At 29.5% G+C, this 23879-nt stretch overlaps 1 long non-coding RNA gene across 3 annotated transcripts in view; it reads left to right on the plus strand.

Moving 5' to 3' along the window:
• The first annotated feature begins 457 nt into the window (after nt 1–457).
• LOC142324559 (uncharacterized) overlaps nt 458–23879 on the plus strand; it is a 48353-nt gene continuing 24931 nt past the window's right edge. The window contains exons 1-2 of one of the 3 annotated variants that reach the window (XR_012756324.1): nt 458–595; nt 16334–16480. This is a non-coding gene — a long non-coding RNA (uncharacterized LOC142324559). Of the gene's footprint in view, nt 648–12252; nt 12452–16333; nt 16481–23879 lie in introns of those variants that run through there. The other 2 variants (XR_012756322.1, XR_012756323.1) reach the window with 2 other exon arrangements.

A 23879-nucleotide genomic window follows, 5' to 3' on the forward strand; every position in this document is an offset into this window, starting at 1 on the left:
TGTAGTAATAGAATGCATTAATTAAGATACCATCATAAAAAACGATAGGTAAGAGAATATCAAACAGATACATATATAATCCATACTAAATAATTTGATGGAAGTATAATAAATATCAATGTTTTTTTTTTCTGTGATAAATTCAATAATAAAATTAAAACTGATAACGCAGGCTATCAGTTTGTAAATAATGAAAGGATATTCCAAGAAAATTATCCAAACTGTGATTGTAAATAGAAAAAAGATAATGAATTGGTGTGAATAAATAGTGTAAGTATAATATTTTTATTTAATCTGTCTTCTTTATTAGGTTTTGATAAGTTCCAGAATAATATTGTTTTTATAACACTTTAACTTGATTTGTTTCCCGCGTAGATTTTAAAAATCGCATAAAAATGGCGGCAGATGTAAGCAACGTGGGACCGCGTAAATATCATTACCTAACATGGATTTGCACGGTTAGCGTCCTTTCTAATGTACTCTTTACGGTTAATATTTAATTTAACGATGTCGATTGATTTGTTAGTTGTAATAATCTTATTTGAATGCTTACTGTTTCTGCGAATAATTCTTGCTCGGAGGTTTTCTACTAAAAGTATGTAATGAACGACATATAGTTAATTTTCTTAATTGTACACAATATGAATGTGAGTTTTGAAACCCGTTTTACATTAATTATTTTCAGTTGTACTAAATACTAATTGTGTTATCTAAATAATATAAAACTGTAAGTAACTTTTAAGACGTCATGTTTATAGTCAATTTAGATGTATATTTTATTTGAAACTTGCCTGTTTCTACTTTCCGTGTTAATAATTATTTTTAATATTAAGGCATACTGGTTATTGTTGCTGAAATTATTTACCCATCCCAGCTATCTATTTTAATGGTTTGTTTAAAGGGTTTAATATTTGTACTTGAAGAAAATCATTTGGAGAACTTTCCTGATACATCTTAAAGGATGGCTGGGAATAAAGCATGGTCATTGGAAATTATTTAGTTGATAAAACACCCAACTGTTTGTTTGAAGACATCTCAACTTTATAACAATTTGGCCATTATTATAGTAGGAAACAGTATATTTTAGGATTTTGTTGAGTTTGGTGAATGGGAAAAGGTTATGAATTTGTCTGGTTTTACCTTGTTTATTACTTTATTTAAAACATCACATCATTTTATATTAAAAGCCGCTGTTATCTTGTCCATTTTATTGAAATGTGTCAGCCTACATTAAAAAGTTGATGGTGTAGACAATATCGTAAGTTAACCTTTTTCTTTCAATCTGGAGTATGCACAGTAAAGTTGTATTATTACTGTTCAGTTTTGATTTTTGTTTTATTTTATAAATGAAAGTTGAATTTTTTTGAATTTATACATTTTCAGTGTTGGTTTTTTGTTTTTATCTTTATTTATTCTTAATAATTACATTTTACCTACTGATGATTCATAAACAAATCAACTTCATAATATGCATGTTGTTATAGATTTTATCTTTTGTAAAAGATTTTAAAAATTTATTTTTATCTGTTTATAATCATTTAAATTACTCATTCTTTGTGCTATAATCATTTTACACTTATTAATGTTTTTTCTTATCATTTTGAAGAGAAAAATGTAAAAAATATCATGAATAATAAAAACAAATGATATTAAATTATTTATATGTAGGTTGTTTTATTTTATATTTGGAATAATTTGTGCATACTGAATGAGGCCAAGTTTGTATGAGTATTAATAAACATTCAATGTTTTGTTTAAGATGGTACATTGCCAAAGTCTTAGCATTGCCTTGAGCTTCACCCCACCTGATGGTCACTGACTGACAGATTGACTGTAGGAGAGAGTTTTATTTATTTATTTTTTTACGTATATGTAGAATTGAAGAATGGTTTGGTTCAGCTTTGAACAGCTGTTGCAAATTATTAAATAATAGTAATAAATATGATAATGAAGTAATGTTTCAAACAAACTAAATCTGGTATTTCAACATATCCTATAATACTTTGTAAAGTTATATGACCATAAGGTTTATTATTCATCTGATAGAGTGCCTTTATATTGTCTGTATTATATACTGTTTGAATTAAAAATTATTGTATTTACATGTGTAGAAAATTACAATACTTGTATTATGTTTAATGTATTATATTACATTATATTATGAAAACTATGAAGTGAATTATTAAAAATTAGATCAGTTAAAAACATATACTTACGTCAGTATGCTATTGAATCATTAATAAATAAGCATTATCGAGGGGCATCGCTAGCACCCACTCTTGCAGGCATGAGAACTTGACAGAGAGGGATGACACTACCTCTATAATCTTTAAACTAGGGTTTTTTGATCCTACCTTCAAATTAATTTGATCCGTACCTTCAAATTAATTTTATTAAATAAATAAAAATTATTTTGGATATATGAATTGTGTTTTAAGAATCCTGAATAAAACTGTAATCTTTTGTGCAAAACAGTTTTTTGATTTCCATTCATGTTTTTTTATTGGAACACATCAAAGTCCCACAGTAACTATTCTAAAAATATTCAGACTTCAGAAGTGGCCCAACCAAGATCAGTTGATCCTGATTGGTCAAGAACAACTCAACCAACTTTCATCAAATTTTAACATGCATATCTAAATTTCAATGAAACTGTTCAGAGAATTTTGAACATCAAAAATTTATACATAGGCATTTTTAGATCCTGCCCGTAAGGACCATGAAACGTGTGGTAGATTTTTAGAGTGAGGTTGGACTGTATTTTCATAGGTGATGAATGAAGACAATGCCTTGTTGCTTATTGAATAATGGTTTAATTAATTGTCATCTTGACAGTTAATGAAATGTATAATTGAACTTGATACATATCTTTACATATGTAATTAAATTAAATAACATTTAACTAATAAACTAAACGTTCATCTGAACATGTCCATCCGGACTGAAAGTGCATACGACCGCTCTGGATCGGATTCTAACATAGAATGCTAGTAACTATGAGTAACAGTGATTGTCCATCTGTGCAAGATGAAAAATGCTACGCACCGTGCGGGATTCTAACGTAGAATGCTAGTACAGTTAAACTTTATGGTTAGCGCTAGCACCTATTAGATCACAGCACCAGACGGCTTGACGTGGAACAGAACAGGCATATAATATATAAAACACAACCTATCAAGTATTTTTCATGATTTATTTAATATTATATTCAACACTGCTTACACATTCAACCACGCTTTTTCAAAACGGAAATTTGTCTCTAATTTATTTTCAAAATAAGTGATCATTCTTTTTTACAAAAAAGATTATTTATGAGCAAGTATGAGTTTATGGTTCGTACTACTTTGTGGAGTAAACTTTCATTCAATAATTTGTCTCCTACATAAAGTTTCTTTTTCGTTTCACTATAAGATATTTTTATTAATTCTACATGAAACTATGGACTATTCCATCTTCAACTCTCTGCAAAAAATGAAATCAAAACAAATTCTGTCTAGCTTAAACTTCAACAAAAGAGATTTTATGAAGAAAATGTATCACAACTTATTTTTAAATAGTATTCTCAATAGTATTTTGTATCTTTTTTTTTTTTTTTCATTGTAGTAGGAAAAATCTGCAACCAGGCACCAGCACTCTGTACTGCTGGGTGTATGGGAATTCCTGTTGAGATAGGTACTCACTAAAAACTCTATCCCCCACACAATGTGGTGATAGAACTATCCAAAGGGTATTGCATCATCACTGTATGTGCTATGGACTCACCATTGCTGACATCAAGCAACGGCTTCCAGTGAGTCCAAAATAGCATTTCAACCAGTAGTATTGAAAGCATTTTCAATTCTACCGTAATCAACACCAGTATCTCCCAGGTGTGTCTAGTTTCAGATGCAGCCACCTTGGCAATCTCCAAAACTCTACCTATTGCATCCATATGGACCTGAAACCGTATTGTTTCTTGGACAGTCCACCACGCTGCTCCAATTCCAGGCCAAGTTTCCTAGCCAGGAGAGCCTCAAAGACCTTTCCAACAGAATTAATCAGGGATGTAGGTCGATAAACACCTCTCACCTTAGGCACAATGATCAGCCTGACCATTTTCATGCTACCCGGTATGACCTCACATGATAAGGCCTGATTGAATGCCTCAAGAAATGACAAAGGGGACGCATCAGCCATAATTTTTAACACTTCCGTCGTAACTTCGTCCAGTCCCGGAGTCTTGTGGGGTCTAAGCTTGTTGACATCATATTCCAACTCCTCCACCATGAATCTCAGGATCTCTCCAGCCACTGTTTCTTGTCTGTTCCATTTCTCATCCCAAGGAAAACGCTTTCGAAGAGATCACATCAGCTGATCCGCTGGCAGTCTGGGCAACACCCTCCGAAAAGTATTTTTATCCAATTCCGCACATAACTCACGCCATCTTTCCTTCTTAGCGTCAGCGATGGCCTTTTTAAGTGCCCTCCTGGACTGTTGTAACCTTAAGGCCGCCTCCTCATTCGCAGTATCATCACCCCTTCTCCTTCCTCGAGTAAATATTCTTCTTAACTCGTTACATTTCCTTCTCAGCTCTTCTGTTATAGAGTTCCATCAATATACTCGATGATCTGTCCAAACCCTACAGTTAATCGGGGTCTCTGTATAGGCTTCGTGCAGAGCCTCAAGCAGCCTCTCGGGTTCTTTATATCCAGACTCGACACTTTCTCTAAGAAGCTCTTCCTATGTGCCGGTATCTGGGACTCTGTCATCAGTCAAGGTCGAAAACTCTCAGATGCCTGCTTAGTTGTCCCTCCACATCAGTTTGACCACTCAGAGAGTGCCCAACAACCAACTCTATACAACTGTGATCGCTGAGCGTCTCCCTGTCTAATAACCGCCACTGCACACTGCCAACATAATTCTCCCCAACAAATATCAGGTTCAGCGTGGTCCCTCTCCCCCATTATGAAACGTGAGTGCGCAAAACTCATTCACACACCATTCTAAGGAAGACCATCGTCTCAGCCAACAATCTATCCCCTTTATCAGCTGCCCAGCTCGTAACTCTTAGCACTGAAATTGCCACCAGTGAGAGTCGGACCCCACGTACTCCTAATCTCCAAGACTAATCCCTCTATCACCTCAGGAAATTCGCTCAGGGGTATTTTAGGGAAGACGTAGCAACTATAACATGTAATCCCTGCCACAATCACCCATACAAATAAATCCCCTACCTCTTTCCTAGTTGATGACAGCCAGTCGACTGGTTACCATAGTGATCGCACAGTGCCATCTAGATCCTTGAACCATCTAACGTCTGCAATAGCCCTTTTGGACCGATAGCACCTTTGAAGACTCCTTCTTAACCTCAGTCTTAAGGTCCTTCAGCACATCAGTATATTTGTGACCCGCTTTAGTCACCTTTATAATGACCGTTTTCGAAGAGATCTTATATTCTGATCTTCCCGCTTCCTTCTGCAGAGCCCTATGCATATGTATACATGTCGTCCAGTGCAACCTCCTAGCTGAGTACTCCACCAGCTTCCTACATGGGAGTGCAAACACATCCTCCTCTACTCCAAGTGCCACATAACTCCTCACATCAATGAAAATTCTTCTAACACCATTCTTCAACTGCGTGAGTCTCTCCCTTTCATCCATCAAGGAATTCAAAATTAGGACAAAAATCATCCTGTCCAAACTCTCCTCCCAGAATCACCTTCATGAAGGCTGTGAAGACCAGCAATTGGCCAGCAGTCGACTGTCCCCCAGTCATTCGGACACTAACCTCAGGAACCGTTTTATAAAGAGTGGCTGCAAAGGCACCCTTCAACTTCATGAGGTCAAGGATGACTGCCACGTCACCATCATGTTCATCAAAACAGGTTTCCTTCTTCTCGAAAGTATGGGTCATCCCTTTGACCATGGTGTCGTAATTAATTCATCTAGATCATCATTGCGCACTCCATCCTCCAGTAATTGCAATACCTTATTCTGACTAACTTCCCTATCAATCTGAGTGGCACAATCTGCCCGTGACAGCTTCTCCTTCTGGTATGCTACGAAGTCCCTGACCAAATTAGCCAACTCTTCTCTTGTACTTGCTCGAGTGTCTTACTGGTGTTTTTCTACCCCATCCACAAATTCCTTAGTCACCATCTAAAGTTGTGCAACGAAATCAAGAATGTCCATTCTCTCCACTTTAAAAGCCTTCTACTCGCAAGCTGTATAATAGCTTATATATCTAAGCTAAATAATAGTCTCCGTTATTGAGAAGATGCCAAAGGCATCAACTTGAACCTGCCTTCTTGTTTACCACAAAAATTAAAATTAATTTACCTCTAAAAATGTTTCAATGTTATCAACGTTGATAATGACTTATTGCCAAAAAGTTTTATTTTCTACTGACAATGAAACTTTTTGTTATCCAAAATTGTTGTCCATTATCCAAAATCTTCAAATATATAAAAAACACATCCAATTAATTAACTACCACACTTGCCAATCTACAATCCAGTAAAATACTCGCAAAAACTAATCGAAGACACAAAGACCACAACTTCACACAACAAAAATCCCCACTCTACTTGTATTTTGTATCTTATTGAATTCATCCTTTAGAATTCATTGTTTGATAAAGACAGTATGTCTTGTATTAAAATGGGATTGCTATAGAAAAATTGGTATTGACCAAGTAACCCACATCGTTACTCAATTTATTTTCAATCGAAAACACACAGGACTTGTCAGTTGCTGATGGATTTCACATTCCGTTACTCATAGACTGCTTGGTTGTTTCGGTGTCATGTGTGTTTAAATACATGTACACATGCTTGCATATACAATTTTTTTTTTTAATAGAAAATACAAAAAAAATTAAGTTTTTTTAAAAATCTCTAAAATTAACCATTCCTGATTGAAGCAGTTACTCAAAAAATGGCTCATAACTGAAAAACTGCTGGTCCAAAAACAGCTAAAAAGAAAAAAATTAGTTGTTAGACATCCATAATGAATATTTTTAGATTCTTTTTGATCATTTCATGTGATCAAGTGAAAAAGACTTTTCTACAGTTTACCATCACTTTTTTAAAGAATTTTATTAATTAAATAAAATTAATGGGGTAGCAAACGGGAAACAGAATAACACCACTTTTTATATTTTACTGTTATATTTATATGAGGTAATTTAATTAAACTTCATATTCAATGGCAATGATATGCAGTTGTGTATATTTTTAATACAGTTTTCTTTATCAGAGAATTGACTCATTTAGTTAGACTCATTAGTTAAATAATAAAATTAATTCGAAATTTGCAGTTACATTCTCCGTAATATTTTTTTTTGTTACCAGGCAGCCTGTAGTATTAAAATTTTTATTGCATGATTCATCGAGTGATTTATAAGAAATAATTAATTTTCAAAGTATTAAATTTGTATTATTTATTGTGAAGTGCTATTATTAACACACTGAAAAATTGTAAATAGAAATTAAAAAATTAATTAATCTTTATAAAGAATGATGAGAAACAACCAAAATTATTTTTTAATTTTTAAAACTGCTTTTTAAAAAAAAACATTATATTATCCTTGATTATAACGTTATTAAATACTCTGCAGTGTTCATATTAATTATATAAATATGTATGTAAATATGTTAATATATATAAATATATGTCTGTCTGTAAATGGGCAATTAATTAATTTTATCATTAAATAGAAAGTATTGATTCAATGCTAATTTAAATTATCAAGCAAACTACATTTATATATTGTTATTATTTATATTGTGTATAACACATGTGACACATAAAGAAAATTCTAGATCAAGATTATGTAATAAACATTTGATGACATCACCTATTCATAAGCAGGCAACTCGTGTACAAAGAAGTATGTTAATCAGATGTATACTTATAGGATGTGATTAATTATGCTTGTAAAAAGTGTATTTGTTTTTAAATCTGTTAAAATTGACTTTAAATAATTTACTGAAATCTTTGCAACTTGTGTTAAATTATTGTATAATCTGATTTGATCTTTTCTATAAAATTACCTTTTAATTGGGTTTTCAGAGTAGTCCCTTATTTATTTTTATTTTTATCCAAATTAAACTTCCAACATGTTCTTAGACAAATTAAAATTTGGTAAATTATTTTTCTTATTACTTAAACACTGCTGTTCACCAAAACCTAGTGATCCAAGTATATGTGGATGAGCATTTCAAATGTAAATAAAATTAATAACACTTTTACCTGGACTTGTATTATCTGTTCATTCTTAAGAGATATGAAATAAACAAACTGCGAGTGTGGTAGTGCGTGGTAGTTACAACAGCCCAGCGCGTACAATAGTGTGCTGTATGATGTACGTCACAGATGTTTATAAACAAAGCATCATTGTTTATCACTGACTTCAGAATAACAGTATACATTCTCTTATTCTGTACTGGATATTTTTAATTTTCTTTTAATTGTAGTTCTGTGTTTCAGTACTGTTTTTTTGTACACATGACTGTGTGTATATTTTGTTCTTGTATGATTGTTGTGATTTATTGTAAAATTTATTTACTGTGCGATTATTACTGATTATTGTGCTATTTGATAGTGTGATTTGCCTGTATGTGTGTATTTGAATTGTTTATCGATATGGCTGATAATTCAGGAACATCTTGTAATAAGCACAGAAAAGGGAAACATTTGTGAAGTGGTGAAAAAAAATAGTTTTAAACGTATTCAATCAACTGCTGGAGAAAAATCGTACATTGGTTAGAAAGGAAGTAGTGAAACTTACTTCTGAATTAACTGATGTATCGGTTAGTAGTATTAATAAATTACGAACTGAAATAAATAGGAAAGGAAAGGTAGAAACTCCTGTTAAAAATAGAAAACATGGAAAACCTGTGCTAGGAAAATGGGATGAATTTGGCAAAAATGTAACAAGATTGACTGTACATAATTTCTTTTTTCGAAATGAAATACCAACCTTAAAAAACTTTCTGGCTATGATAAACTGTGACACGAGTTTACAAAAGATTGGATGCAAAACATGTGAAGATTACTCCAATGACATGAACGGAGATATTTTTAGGAAGTGGTTTGATAAAATATTTTCGTTATTACCCGAAAATAGTATTGTTGAAATGAACAATGCTCCATACCATAGTGTAAAACTGGAAAATAGTCCTAACAGTTCATGGAGGAAACAAGAAATTGCTTTATGGCTGCAATAAAAAAATATCCACCTTGGAGAAAACAGTTTAAAAGCAGAACTCCTTCAACATGTAAAACACTATCATGACAAATTTAATAAATTTTCAATCAATAATTTGGCTGAAACGAAAGGACATATGGTGTTAAGGCTTCCCCCTTAATCTAATTGAATTAGTGTGGAGCCAAGTAAAAGGCTATGTTGCCCAAAATCATAATGCATCAACGCCACCTTCTGGGAGTGATGAAGAATCAGATGTAATGGAGGGAGTTCCAGTGTTTGTCGGACACTGACAGAGAATAAGGTAAGCAGTTTTCTTAACATTTTTGTTCAATTTATATATTTTATCTATTAAATTACTTTTAATAATATGGTTAGTTATTGTTTGGGATATTGCTTTTGTAGGTTTTATTATATTAAACATTTTGTGAGGAATTAAAAAGTTATAAGTTTAGTATAAAATTAAATACATAATTAAATAAATTATATAGTAATTAGAGTTATAATTAAATAAATAAATTAAATTTAGTGTAAAGTGAATATAAAATATTGTGAGGAATTACAAAAAATTGTAAGTTTAGTATGTAATAATATTTTTTAGGCATACTGTTTCACAGCGCTTTGTCATCTGCAGTTTATTTATGTGATATCTTAGAATGAACCTAGGTGTACCCAGGTTGTGCAAAATGAAAGAATATTAATCGCTGACTAGTTTTATTACTTTTTTTTCTGCTTATAGTTATACATTTTCAGGCACATACTCTAGTACATTTGAAACATACTTATGAACTGGAATTCAAGCAATTTTTCATAATATTCAAATCAGTTATATAAAATTACATGATAAAGCAAACTATTCAGACTCAGTGGCAGCTGTAGTTTGTTTATGCTATGCTCTAGAGAGTGATGGTTTTAATAGAGTTGACAGTCACTTTTTTATATACATATGGTAAATGTTAACAGGTCTTATGTTTTAATTGTTATTCTACAGCACTGACTAGGAAATTATCAATATATAAATTATTTATTTGCCTGGAAAATGTTATTATATACATGCTCTATTGACATATTACTTTTATTTTGTTGAATTAATGAATACTAATTTTTTATAACTTATAAAGAATCATTAAAATGTAGGTAAAACATTTATACTATAATATAAAAGTGCATGTTACATGCAGAAGGCCAATATTAAAACAAATATACTTGTGTCGTCTCTACATCCAAATATTGAATAAATTAATACACACATCATGAAAAGAATTTTTGTATATTTTATTAAAAATTTATAATATTTTCTATGTTATCTGTTTACTGACATAATTGTAATGGTTATGGAACTTGATTTATATATTTTTTGAAACATAAAAGAAGTCAGCTTTTTGAATAAAAAAAAAAAGGCTGATATTATAAATAGACAAATATATTACTTGTAAGATTATAAAATAGCACCTATAATCAGAAAGTAACTGTTCATCATGAAAAAGCAATAGCATGTAATTTCTTTCAGTTATTTTTTTTTATTTATGTTTTAGGTAAAAAGTTGTAATACTGTGCTCAGGCCTCTTGAAATCGTGCCAGGCTCTCCCAGGGAAAATAAAATTATTTCTTGCTCTCTTTTAGTGTATAATGTTTGCTACATGATGCAGAAAATAGTGTAAAATGTATAATTCTTTATACTCCAGTAATTCTTACATGCTCATAAAATGACTATAAGAAAAAACAAGTGGACTGTCCAAGGACATATTAAACTGAAATACTTTTTAGCATTCTTCTATATTAATTCCCCGAATAACTGAACAGTTATTTAAAGAGCTAGCAAATGAAGAAATAAATATGAAACCAAGCTTCCACTGAATATGATAAGGAATGTTTGTTTTATTATGACTTTTTTTTTGATTAAACTGTTATAGATTCCCATTATGGTGTAACTTAAGCTACTGTTTAAACATACTCATTCCACTTTTAAATTATTTCCTAAATTTATTTGAATGTTAATGACAATAAGATTGTCAGCAGTGTCATTAAAGGTATTAATTTTGTGGGAAGTGACAATTATTTATTGGTAGAAGTAGATTTCAGCGACCTCTTTAAGGTGTAATTAGTTGGAAGTTAAATTTTAAACTATTTAATAAGTTTTTTCTCAAGTGAATTTGTTCTTTGTTAATTTTTTACATCATCTTTATTTCAGCTGTTGATTTTATCGTAAATTAATATGCAATGTATGAATGGAATATTTGTGGTGATTTGGAGGTAATTGCACTTGTTCTTGGTCTGCAGCTTGGTTACACAACGTGCTGTGGTTTTTTTTATATTAATGGGATAGTAGGGAGAAAAAAAAAATTTCATTAGAAAAGAATGGCCTAAACACAAATCACTCATTCCTGAACAGAAAAATGTGAAACATAACCCATTGTATAATCCTAAAATATCTACCTCTGTTACATATCAAACTAAGATAATGAAGAACATCAAGGCCATGGACAATACTCCTAGTTTCATGTACTTAAAACCTTTTTCCTGTTTAGCCTCCGGTAATTACCATTCAGATAATACTTCAGAGGATGAATGAAGGATGATATGTATAAGTGTAAGTGAAGTGTAGTTTAGTATAGTCTCAGTTTGACTATTCCTGAGATGTGTGGTTAATTGAAACCCAAACACCAAAGAACACCGATATCCACGATCTAATATTCAAATTCGTGTGAAAATAACTAACTTGACTTTACTAGGACTTGAATGCTGGAATTCTCGACTTCCAAATCAGCTGATTTGGGAAGACGCGTTCACCACTAGACCAACCCGGTGGGTTGTGTACTTAAAACAGAAGTTTCCTAAAATTAGTGATGCAGAAATTCAAGGAATATTTGTGGGTTCACAAATATGATCACGAATGCATGATGAAAAGTTTGAGGAACTACTGAATCTACTGGAGAAAGCAGCTTGGAAAGCATTCAAAAATGTTACCCAGAGTTTTTTTGAGAAATTAAAAGGCGGATTACCGTGGATTACTGTGAAATTGTCAGTGATCTTATAAAAATTTGGGTTGTAATATGTCCTTAAAAATACATTTCCTGCACTCGCACTTATATTTCTTGCTGGAAAATTGGTGCAGTTAGCGATGAGCACGGGGAATACTTTCATCAGAAGATTTCAGCTATGGAAAAGAGGTATCAAGGCAAATGGAATCCTAATATGCTAGCCAATTATTGTTGGGCCATCAAGAGTGCTCCACTGGCAAAATCATCTTTTCTTACTTTCTAGGTGAGTCAGATGTTTGAATATTTTGTATTTAAGAATGTAAAAAGTATTAAAATGTTTGAAATTATAAATGCTTGTCACTTGGAAACCTTGCGTGATGGGGAAAAAACCAATATCATATTTGAATTCAGAAGGAAAGGTACTATCAGAACCATATATTTTTCTTTCGGACACAAAAATAATTCTTTTTTTCCCACTGTAATTTATACATAAACTAATGGCCTAATTGTTATTTTCCTTTAAAAAAAATCATAAAACCAATTTTTTGTAAATTATATGTAATCATGTTTGTTCACCAGAATGTAGTTGTACCTGATCACAAAAATTGGGAAGAATTTTTATTATCTAATAAAAATTAAAAATGCAGACTATAAAATTCAGGGTTTGTAGAGTTTATAGTGAGAAAAGTTTTTGGAGAGCTTTGTTTAGAAGTTTCATTGAATTTAAATATTAAAACTTTTGTTGATTTAACAACTAGGTTGCCAGTTGTCTGAATAGAGTGTGGTGTAATGGTTAGCATACCGGTTTCTATGTCAACTAATCCTGGGTTTGATTCTCAAGCAAAGATTTGGGATTTTTTCGCCTATTACTTTAAATGTTTGATTCTTTTCAATCTTCTCAGGAGAAACATGTAAAGCATATCTTAAGTATTAACAATATAAATAAAAAGAATGGAATCCATCTCAGTTTCAGTGTATCATTATTCCATGGAACTTGCTGACCATAGATACATCAAATTTACAACCTATTATATAATATACTGCACAGTTGGAACAATTTTGTGGAAGTCTCTTATAAGTATAATTAACTGTCACTTTTTATTCCTGTAGGATGATTGAATTTTTAAATATTAGGGAGTTGCAGCCAGATGGGTACAGGAAACCTAATGTGAGTCACTGACATGTATGAAAATCAAATTTCAGAAAAAGAAGATCCTACAAGCTTACTAGAGAGAATAAAGAAGAAAATGATTTTCTGTTGTTTTTCCCACAGACTCAATTATATTACTATATATTGCATGCCAAGCCCACCAGGTATTCAGCCGTGTAAGTAACACTCTGAGTACCACAGTGATAGACTGTATACTGGACATCATTAAACTTTGAGAAAGGAAATATGATTAGTGTCATTTGTACCTACACATATGTCACAACCATAAGAAAGATTTGGCAAATAGTGTGAAAGAACAATTTCTCTGAGTTACAATCCATTATAATAACCACCTTTACTTAAAAGGTTATTGAATTACTGCAGCGATATACTACAAATTTAGTAGGTGGTATATAGGTTTTGTAAAAGTGCGACAGATACATATCAAATGCAATTGTTTTAAAATGGACTTTAAGATACGGGGCCAGCATTTTAAAATTTTTCTGCAAGGTATACGTGATTTTGAAGGTTTTAATCAGTACATGAGTGATATATATTTAGGTAATTTATCATTATTAGGATTTTACTCTTAAGCATAACTATCAATAGAGATTAGTCTGGAACATAAATATTTATAACAACAAACATTTGTGCAAGTAGACAGAGCCACAGGCAAAAGGTAGTTATTTAGAGTGGGCAGAATAATGTATTATGTTTGTAGTAATGTAATGTTATTTACACATTAGATTAAAAATTGTAATGTCTCATTATTATTGCATAAAAGTCTTTTAATTGAAGAAATGATTACTATATGATGATGACTATATATAATTACTGTGTTAAAAATGTATAGCATTACACTTTTATTAATATGTACTATATGTTGATAAAATCTTTTCATTCATATTCATGCTTCTATGTTATTTAATGGTTTTTTTTTAAAGAAATATTTTTTTTGTGTATACATGCTGGCTAAATTTAAATTTTATTGTTGTTTTATATATAAAATAATAATAATAAATAAGCATTAGTTATGTTTCATTGCAATTTCGCCAAATTGTTTTTACCGCTGATATTGACCCAAAAACAACTTGGCAGATGAAATTTTATCTTGATTGGCTCTTTTCAGCGTTATATGCATAATAATACTATGTTTTCTTTCTGTGTTTTTATTAAATTTAATAATTTATCCACTTATTTTTTTCTGTATGTTAAATTAATTTGTTTATGTGTGAGTGTTTTTAGTGAGATATAAATATAAATGTAACCTTCAACCAACGATTAATGTTTATAAGGTCTCTAACAATTTTTTTCCTTTTTTTATAAAATTTGTCATTGTCACTAGCTTTATGCATACATTGCAACTCAATTGCAATATCTTTAAAAGCACATCTCTATTTCCTCCATCATGCTTATTCTGATAAATTCTTCTTCCTGTAGATTAAAATAGAAAATTATTTTTCTCTTTTTATATAAAATTTGATTGTATAAATACATAAATCCCATTTCATTTTTACTATCAAATTTGTATTCTATTATTATGATATTTATATGTATTAAGACAAAATAAAAAAATATAATTCTTTATAATTATAGTACAGTCAACTCAACAAATGCAATAGTAAGATGTGTTATTCCTGATTAATCTAGTGAATTACACTACCCGTTGAAACCGTACCAATTTGACAAATTGAACTCTGCAGCAGAATTGGATTATCATAGTGAAAATTAAAAAAAAGTACAAGACGTAATTGATTGTAAAATGTTTAGCCGATGCAAAAAGTAATCTCTTGTATCATTGTATTCACTACATTTCCAAATAATTGAATATTTATCACCATACTGAATGTAATTACAGCAAAGCATCCTAGCAGTAGAATATATTAAAATTATTATTTTTATAAAAACTCCACCGTACTGCTTTTACATATGCTCATGAGCTACTTCATTAGATGAATATATTAAAACATTGAAAAAAGCATTAAAAAATTAAAATGAAGGAATGATAAAACATCTGTCTTCCTTCAGTCATTTAATGAAACCGATTAAGTAATATTAATAATGCATCTATTTGTGAAGATTAGAACTGATGATTTGGATAATAATACTTTGTTCAAGATAATTTAAATCAATTATTTAATTATATTTATCATTTCTCTGGTCCGTTTATCACTGTGAAAATTTAATTGTCCATTTATTATATTTTCATTGTTATTATTTATTACATTAATTTCTGTAGAATGTGACACTGAAATTTATAATTTTTCATATTGTATATATTTCATATAAAAAAAAGTGAGTCTGTAATATGATCCATATTATAGACACACATTTTTTTAGCCTAATTAAATTTTTGAGTTTTGCATACATGTTTGTAAATGCTACTTACAATAGTTTTTAAAATTGTTATTGGTCATACCTTCATTAAATTTGGTAGCAGTTTTTCCACCCACATTTTATCATATAGACACAATTTTGTTATACATGCTTACATCTTTTTTATTAATTAATTTTTTTTTATTAATATTTTATTTTATTTTACATGCTATAAAATAAATAATTGGTTAAATGTAAATATTAAAAAAAAAATTGTAGTATTCAAATCTTTTTGGTAAATTTATCTACTTCACTATTAATTTATTTTAGAGTAATCATTGACTCTTACATATATTTTTTTTAAATTTGTTAATTAATTTTTATCATCAGGAACCAAAATACTTTACTATCTGATGGATAAATCAGATGAGAGATCTGATAAATAAAAGCCTTTCACAGGCAGTTAGAAATGAACTGAAAAATAGCAAGCTTGTACTAGTAATGTTAAGGTAAGTAGAAGGTTTATGAAAATTATAATTTTACTCAGTTACAGGTAAAGTTTTATACCTTTTATTTTAAAATAAAGTGAACTGAAGTTTTTTTTTTAATTTTCAATCGTTTTATTATTATTATATAATGCAGTAATATCTCACTGCTCACCTTTTAATAAAAAATTAATTTTTGTTTTATAATTTTTAGGCACAGATTGACAATTATTACCATATTTAGAAGAGGCAGATGTCTATCAGTATCCTGTTGATTATAGGTAAAAAAATAAATCCAGTTTAATCATGCAACCATTACATTACATTACTTATAGATTAGGAATCTATTCATTTATGTGAGGTAAGTTTAATTTTAGATACAAAGTGGTATTGTGCATTTAAAAATGTCATTTATTTATTAATTTATTATACATTTAAGTATTATTTATATTAGCATTACAATATTAATGGTTTTACTTTTCATGATGCTTATTAAATTACTTTTTTACCTAATTATTTGTATAATATTATGAAAAATTACTTTTGTTAATTGTTGTTGAATTTATATTTTAATACATAACTATATATAAATAAAAAATACATTTTATATTATAAATATCTTTTATTTTATATAAAAATGTTATATACTATGTAACATATAAACTATGTTAAAACTATGTAACGGAAACTAAATCAAAAAAGTGTAATATTTTAAACTTTTCTACCACAGAAATGATGACAATACAAACAAAAATATGATATATACGCCACAATAGTTTTAAAATTGGCTTTTGTTTTAACCCATAACTTTTATTTGATTCATAAATATAAATCTTTTTTTAGTATATATATCTGGCAAGGAGTTTTTCATTAAACATTTTGTTAGAGATATTTATTTAAACTTTTAAAAAATAATTTGAATAATACTGAGAGTAATTAAATCTTTATTGTTATTTTTCTTTAAATTAAGTAATGCTTTGTTTATATAATAATTTTTTTATGACAGATCTTTATTTTCATTATTTTTTTATGCTATTAACATAAATGATGCTATCATACTTTTATTTTGCCTTATTTATTTAAGTATAGATTTCTTTCTAAGCATTTATGTATTTAGATGTGGTTATTTTTATGAAATTTTTATTTACAGGAATTAGTCATCGTATATTGTAGTAATTTAGTAAAAATTTTCCATTATGTTTATTTATTCCAACTGTTTTGCATATTAATGTTTCACATAATATGTATAATCATGATTTGTGTTGTATATTAACATATTCTAGTTAAGAGTTCTTAACAACAAAATTTTACATTCTATTTAATTTTTTTGTAAGTTAATATATTTTGATATATTGTGATAAAAAAATGTTTTTTTCTTTTTTTTAACTGATTTTATATTATAAGTTTACTTTTAATGTAAATTTTTTACTTCAATATCTCTTGTACGACCTTGCTTCTTGGTTAAACTGATATGTTGTCAGACTAATAATCGCAGTTTCATCTCAGAATATTATCTTCATTGGATGTCATTCTAGATTGCAGTTAATTAAACCTGTATTAACAAATCACTGTCCTATCTGTGGGGTTTTATCCAGATTTGTGCAATATTGTGAGCATGCAGCATCATCTAATATTATATGTGCAGCATATCATATCTGCTTTTTGTTTAATTATTATTAATATACATAATTCTTTTTCTAAATTATACATTACAAATCTATAAATACAATTTTTCTATCACTCATAATTTTAAATAAATTACGCTTCAAAAAATATTAAGGGAAAATATAGTTAAAATCGGTAAAATTTATAATTTTGCAAAGCCATACCTGTATTAGAATGATTTTGCTGATGCTTTTCTTTTATATATACTCAGGCACATCCCGAATTAATCTCCAACAGTAATCTGCTAGCATGTTAGTATTCCATTTCCCTTTATAGCGGCTTTCCATTACCGAAATGTCTTGGTGGAAACGTTCACCGTGTTCGTCACTTTCGTCTCTGAGGTTGTCGGGAAAAAATCTAGATGTGAGTGGAGGAAATGTATTTTCAAAGATATATTACATTCCATATCTCTCTGTATGTTGATAACAATAGCTCTGTATGTTGATAGCTCTGTTGATTAACAATATCATGGTAATTGTTGGATTTTTGTTTGCTGAGAAATTTGTTGCAAACGTCATTAAATGAACCCAAAGCTACACTTTCTACATTATTTAACATTGAGTTAAATACATCATCTTTGACAAACACAAATTCCTTCTTTAATTTTTCATTCAGAAATTTCTGCCTGATGTACAAAAATCCCAGACTATCCTTCATTGCTTTTACAACATTTTTCATTAGCCCTAGCTTGATATGGTGAGGGGGTAAAAATATTTTTTTGAGTTTAACTAAAGACTATGAATAATATTTTTCCCATCTGGAGTTAAGTTGTCTCGTTTCTTCCACTCTTTGGTAACATAATGTTTATCCCTAGCTCTGCTGTCCCATTCACAAAGAAAGAACATGTACTTAGTATAGCCTAACTGTATGCCTAACAAAATAGCTATAACTTTCAAATCATTACATATGTTCCAGTTATGTTTTTTATAATTTATTTTTTCAAGAACGTCTTTCATCACATTGTTTGTCTCTTTCAAATTAATATCATAAGCGATTGGTATCAAAGGATATTTGTTACTGTTGTGTAGTAGAACCACTTTTAAACGATACTTAATAAATCTATGAAAAGGTGCCAGTCCTCAGGTTTATGAACTTGTCTTAAGTACAACATAAGCTCATCAATATTTGTGGAATATACCAGATTATTTTCATCAATAAAGTACTCAGAAAGTTATTTTTGTCGGCTTTGGAAACCCAAAATTTTTGTATTTATTTTTAAGAAAATTCCAACCTTGCAGTTTTGAAGCTAACAGTTCAACTTGATTCTTTGATAAATTTAAATCCCTAACCACATCATTTAATTCACCTTGTGATGCAAGATGTGGCTTATTGAAAGATAATTAAAAATCAAAATCGTTGTTGTCTTCTTCATTGCTGCTTTCAAAACATACATGCACAGGTGGCTCAAGAACTGGAATAATTTCATTGTGAGGTACAGGCCTGATTGCAGATTGCAATGAAGGATATTTTACAGTATGTTTAGATTTTTTTAGAAGTTCCAGACACACTTGTTAAACAAAAGTAACAATCGATTACATGATCCTTTGGTTCACGCCAAACCATAGGTACATCAAATGGCAAAGCAATCCGTGTACCTTTCAGCCATCCTCTTAAATATACAGAAAAATTAGTGCATACTATATGAGAATCCCATGTCTTATCCTCATCACCAGTTTTACACTGAAAGTACAAATGATATCTTTTTTAATTAAAGGTGTAATGTTTTTCTATTTGATTTTACAGTAAACTCACCACATACATAACAAAAGACATCCACATCATTTACACAATTTCGAGGCATTATGACACTCCATTGTTAACAAACTTAAGACAGCAATAAGATTGAACAAAATTAATTCATTCCTAAATCCAGTGCTTAATACAAACAACACAGCTGACTTTTCAACTACATGTTTTGACCCGTACAGACATGATTAATCTCGTCCATGAAGGCTCACTCTTCAGTATTAGATATGATGTCATAATATGTGACTATGATATGATTTAAATCTTTGTTTAGTATTGTTTATTTATAGCTTACAAATTATGTTAACAAAGTTAAACAATAAAAAATGAGTTAACAGAATACAATATAGGAGCTTAAAACTCCAACTATACGTTGAAAAATGAAAAGAATCCTTTAATTAAAATTTAAAAATTTAAAAAAAATGGTGTGTTTGTGATAGAAAGATTCAGAGTTCATATTCACTTTCAGCATCAAAAAACAGATTAAAATCAAGATTGCATGTTAGGAAAAAAAATTATATTTATATCAGTGTAATTGAAGCTGAAGCAAGTGGACTGATTTTGATGTTTTTATTTGTATTTTGTAGAGGAAGTTATTTTTATGGTCCTGTTGAATGATTTTCTGTATAACAAATTTAACGTCTTTTTTTTACACAAAAAAACAATACATTGGCTGCACAAACAATTTGAAGGATTTTCATTTGTTTCTGTTGTCTTCATCGCTTAAGGATGACAACTAAAATAAACCATAGTTTGATGTCATTCTGATGTTCATTTATTTCATACAGAAATTTAAGAAAAGTAGTGGGAAGGAAAACTTTACATAAATAAATGATTCATATTCTTGTATCCTAAATAGGATACTTTTTATAAAAAGCCTCACACTTAGCAGCATTCTGTTTACATTATTTTCTGCATTCATGTTATTTTTGCACACTCATGTTTCCATTTCTTACAAGCAACTTCTTTTCATATGGACAACAAGATTAGTAAGATTAACCACATTTTAAATAGGGATACAGCTTTATAATTTGAAAGTGACTTTAAAAGTAAACATTTAATGAAGGATTGAAAAAGTTATTTTTTGAAAATTATTTTTAAGTTGATTTTTATTGTAAAAACGTTTTTTTAAAATCAGTTGTACCTTGATAAAATATTTTAACTTTCTACACCAGTATGCAATTTCTATAATTTTTTTTTAACCAAGTTATAAATGCTTACTGGTAGAATATATCCATAATCAAAGGTTAATTAAGTGCTTTACATTTTAGTTTTGTTAATTTCTAATGATTTGTCATTATGTATTTCATGATGTTTATCATAAAACTGGCTGACATACCATGTAACATTATAGATGATCTGATTAAGATAAAAACCACTGTAAAAAATGACATTACCATTATAAGCACTTCATGTATGCCTTATTAAGTAATATTAAATATTAAAGCAGTTTGGTGTTTTCCTCTTCACTGAACTGAAAATATTGCTGTAAAACAGTCCTCCAAAATGCAGGTGACATTCCACCCTGTAATATTTTAGAATGTTTTTTAAAAGATAATTAGAATCAACTCTGTGATCGTCTGTCATGAATACATGAACAGCATTTAGGAAAACTGCATCTGACACTGCTTAACTCTGTTGATTCTGAGAAAACTGGTCTATTAAATTTAGATTTGCCTGTTCCTATTCACTGACCGGTACCGTACCGAGTGATAACAGAGCCAGGTGTTGAAGTTCTACAGGATGCAGTTTTTACTGGTTCCTTATGTAATAATATTATATTTCTATTTGCTACAAATTTATCTTTGATTCATACATATATTTCAGTCAGATTTTTATATTTAAGCTGACTTTACTATTTTTATATATTATTACCAAATTATTTATGCAACAAGACTAAACTGTTGTATTTTGTTTCATTTTGAAGCATCTTAATCAGTCTCTAAATTAGGCATCATTGTTGAATATTTAATATGAATATGTATTCTTCAATCTAAAGTAAATTATTCCATTTTGGGGCTAGTTAAAAAGGTCACAAAAAGTTTACTGGCTACAAAAATTTATCATCAGTTCTTTATACAATGGTCGTAAATATGATTCATGTAAAATAATTTGTAAATAAATTAAAAAATTTCTCATTTAATGGTTTTATTTTTATGAATTTTTGAAACGTTTTTCACAAAAAAAGATAAATAATTTATTTCTAAAAACAAAATTAGTTATTTGTATCAAATCAGATAATCCAACTATTTTTGTGATACCCAAAACAATACTTTACTATTCAGTTTCTATTTTTTAATAAATTACTTAAAGGATCTCTTGTTATATTTGCTTAAAATCAAATTAAATGATTTTATTTTGTAGAATAAACATTTTGTTATTGATGTGTTTTTTAATACATCTTAATTATGAAAAGTTGTATTTTTGTGTGCTCATTTAATGTTTATGTAATCAGATATTTAGCAAAAAATACCTAAAAAAAATATATTTTATCGTGCACTGTTATTTAACTCCTCTAGTCGCATAATTAATAAAAAAAATATTTTTTTACATTCATAAAATAATTATTTTTATGTATTATTGTGGATTAAGCTATCGTCTTGTTTTTATTTATAATTTTGTATTTTGTAATGCTGAGCCGATCAAATTTTTCTATAGTTTCTGTGATCCTTCAGGCAACTACTGGAATACTTTCAATTTGTTATTCTTGGAATAATAGACTTCATTTAATTTCCTGACCCATTAAAGTTCCTGACTTCATTAAATTGTGTTTTATGTCTTGATAAGTAAAATTGTATAATTATCTTACCCTCTGAGTAACACATTTGTTTAGTTGTTTATGTTTGAAGTATAGATGAAACGGTATTTACTGATACACATACATATCTACATAATAACATACATGCATGTGTTAGTATGTATAAATATTATCATCTTATGAATGTTTACCTGAATGAAGTATTTATTTATTTAGGATTTAATTAAAAGCACTTGTATGTACTTTAATTGTCATGGTCATAAAAATTTATTATTATTAGAGTTAATATTTTTGCGAGCTAATTTCATAAAATATGATGGTTTATCATCTTATAATATATCTCAGCGTATGTTATTAAATATAATGATTTTTTAAAATTATAATTAAATTTTATTTATCTGTAATTCTTTCCTTGTCTATTAGAACTGAGTATCCGTGGGTCATTTGAGATTTAAGTTTTAAATTCAGTGTTTCATCTTTGTTATTTAAATTGAATGGATTTATATCCTAAGATATGCATATGAAATTATTATTCGAAATCCAGTATGACATTTTTTTTAACTTCATTCATTTTAATAGCTCACTCTACAGATGTACATTATATTGAAATAATGTTGTTAAGGAATTCTTACTGTTCTAATAAGATTATCAAACCTTATAAGATAGAAAATTTTTTAAATTATTAACAGATGCAAAAGTAACATTTCAATACAAGGGGTTTTTCAACAAAACCTGGTTTTTTTAACCTCCGGGATCACAACGGTGATCCCGGATCCTCTTAAATAATACCTAACGAGGTATTATTTAAGAGGATGAGATGAACGATAATTTTTGTAGCGTGTAAAAATGCCATGCCTGACCGGGATTCGAACCTGGGACCTTCGGATGAAAGGTCAAGACGCTACCACTCGCGCCACGGAGGCCGAAAATTTTAAAATAACCAAGATTTAAAAATAGCCAAGATCACCTTATCAAAAGTTATACGCGGTTGCACGCGCACATGCAACACACACGTTCACAAAAAATTCCTAGTGATTTTATTTTATGCTTATTCAATATCCAAGATCCAAGAAAACAATCTATGCCAATGATAGAACGGAAGTTTGTGTCTGAAATCGTTTATAATTATTTAAAGACTGTCTGGGATCGACATTGACGTTCAAAAGATTGTTGTCACATTTATAAACGTCTTGAATATAAAAATATCCTACAATTACGTTTTTCTTTAAGGGGCTATGTGAACTTACGGGATGATTGGGATATAAAAAAAAAATTAATTGAAATATTTTGAAAAGGTAACCTTTTTTTGCCGACCTCTGTAGCTGAATAGGTAGCGTCTCGGCATTTCGTGCGGTGGTCCCGGGTTCGAATCCCGGTCAGGTATGCTATTTTTTCATATGTACCAATTTCCACCGGGCTACTGACCATTGCTATTTGATGCCTGCCATTTCATAATTTTTTTTTTAAGCTAATTTATAAGTTAAAAAAAAGATGTAATTATAAAGTCTATTTTTCTAATAAAAAATCTGATATAGGCAACCACATGACTTCCTTGTACGCCTATTAAATTACATATACTCACTTTTTGCTG

Source organism: Lycorma delicatula, chromosome 5 (assembly GCF_047948215.1).
Source record: "Lycorma delicatula isolate Av1 chromosome 5, ASM4794821v1, whole genome shotgun sequence".
Classification (NCBI taxonomy): Eukaryota; Metazoa; Arthropoda; class Insecta; order Hemiptera; family Fulgoridae; genus Lycorma; species Lycorma delicatula.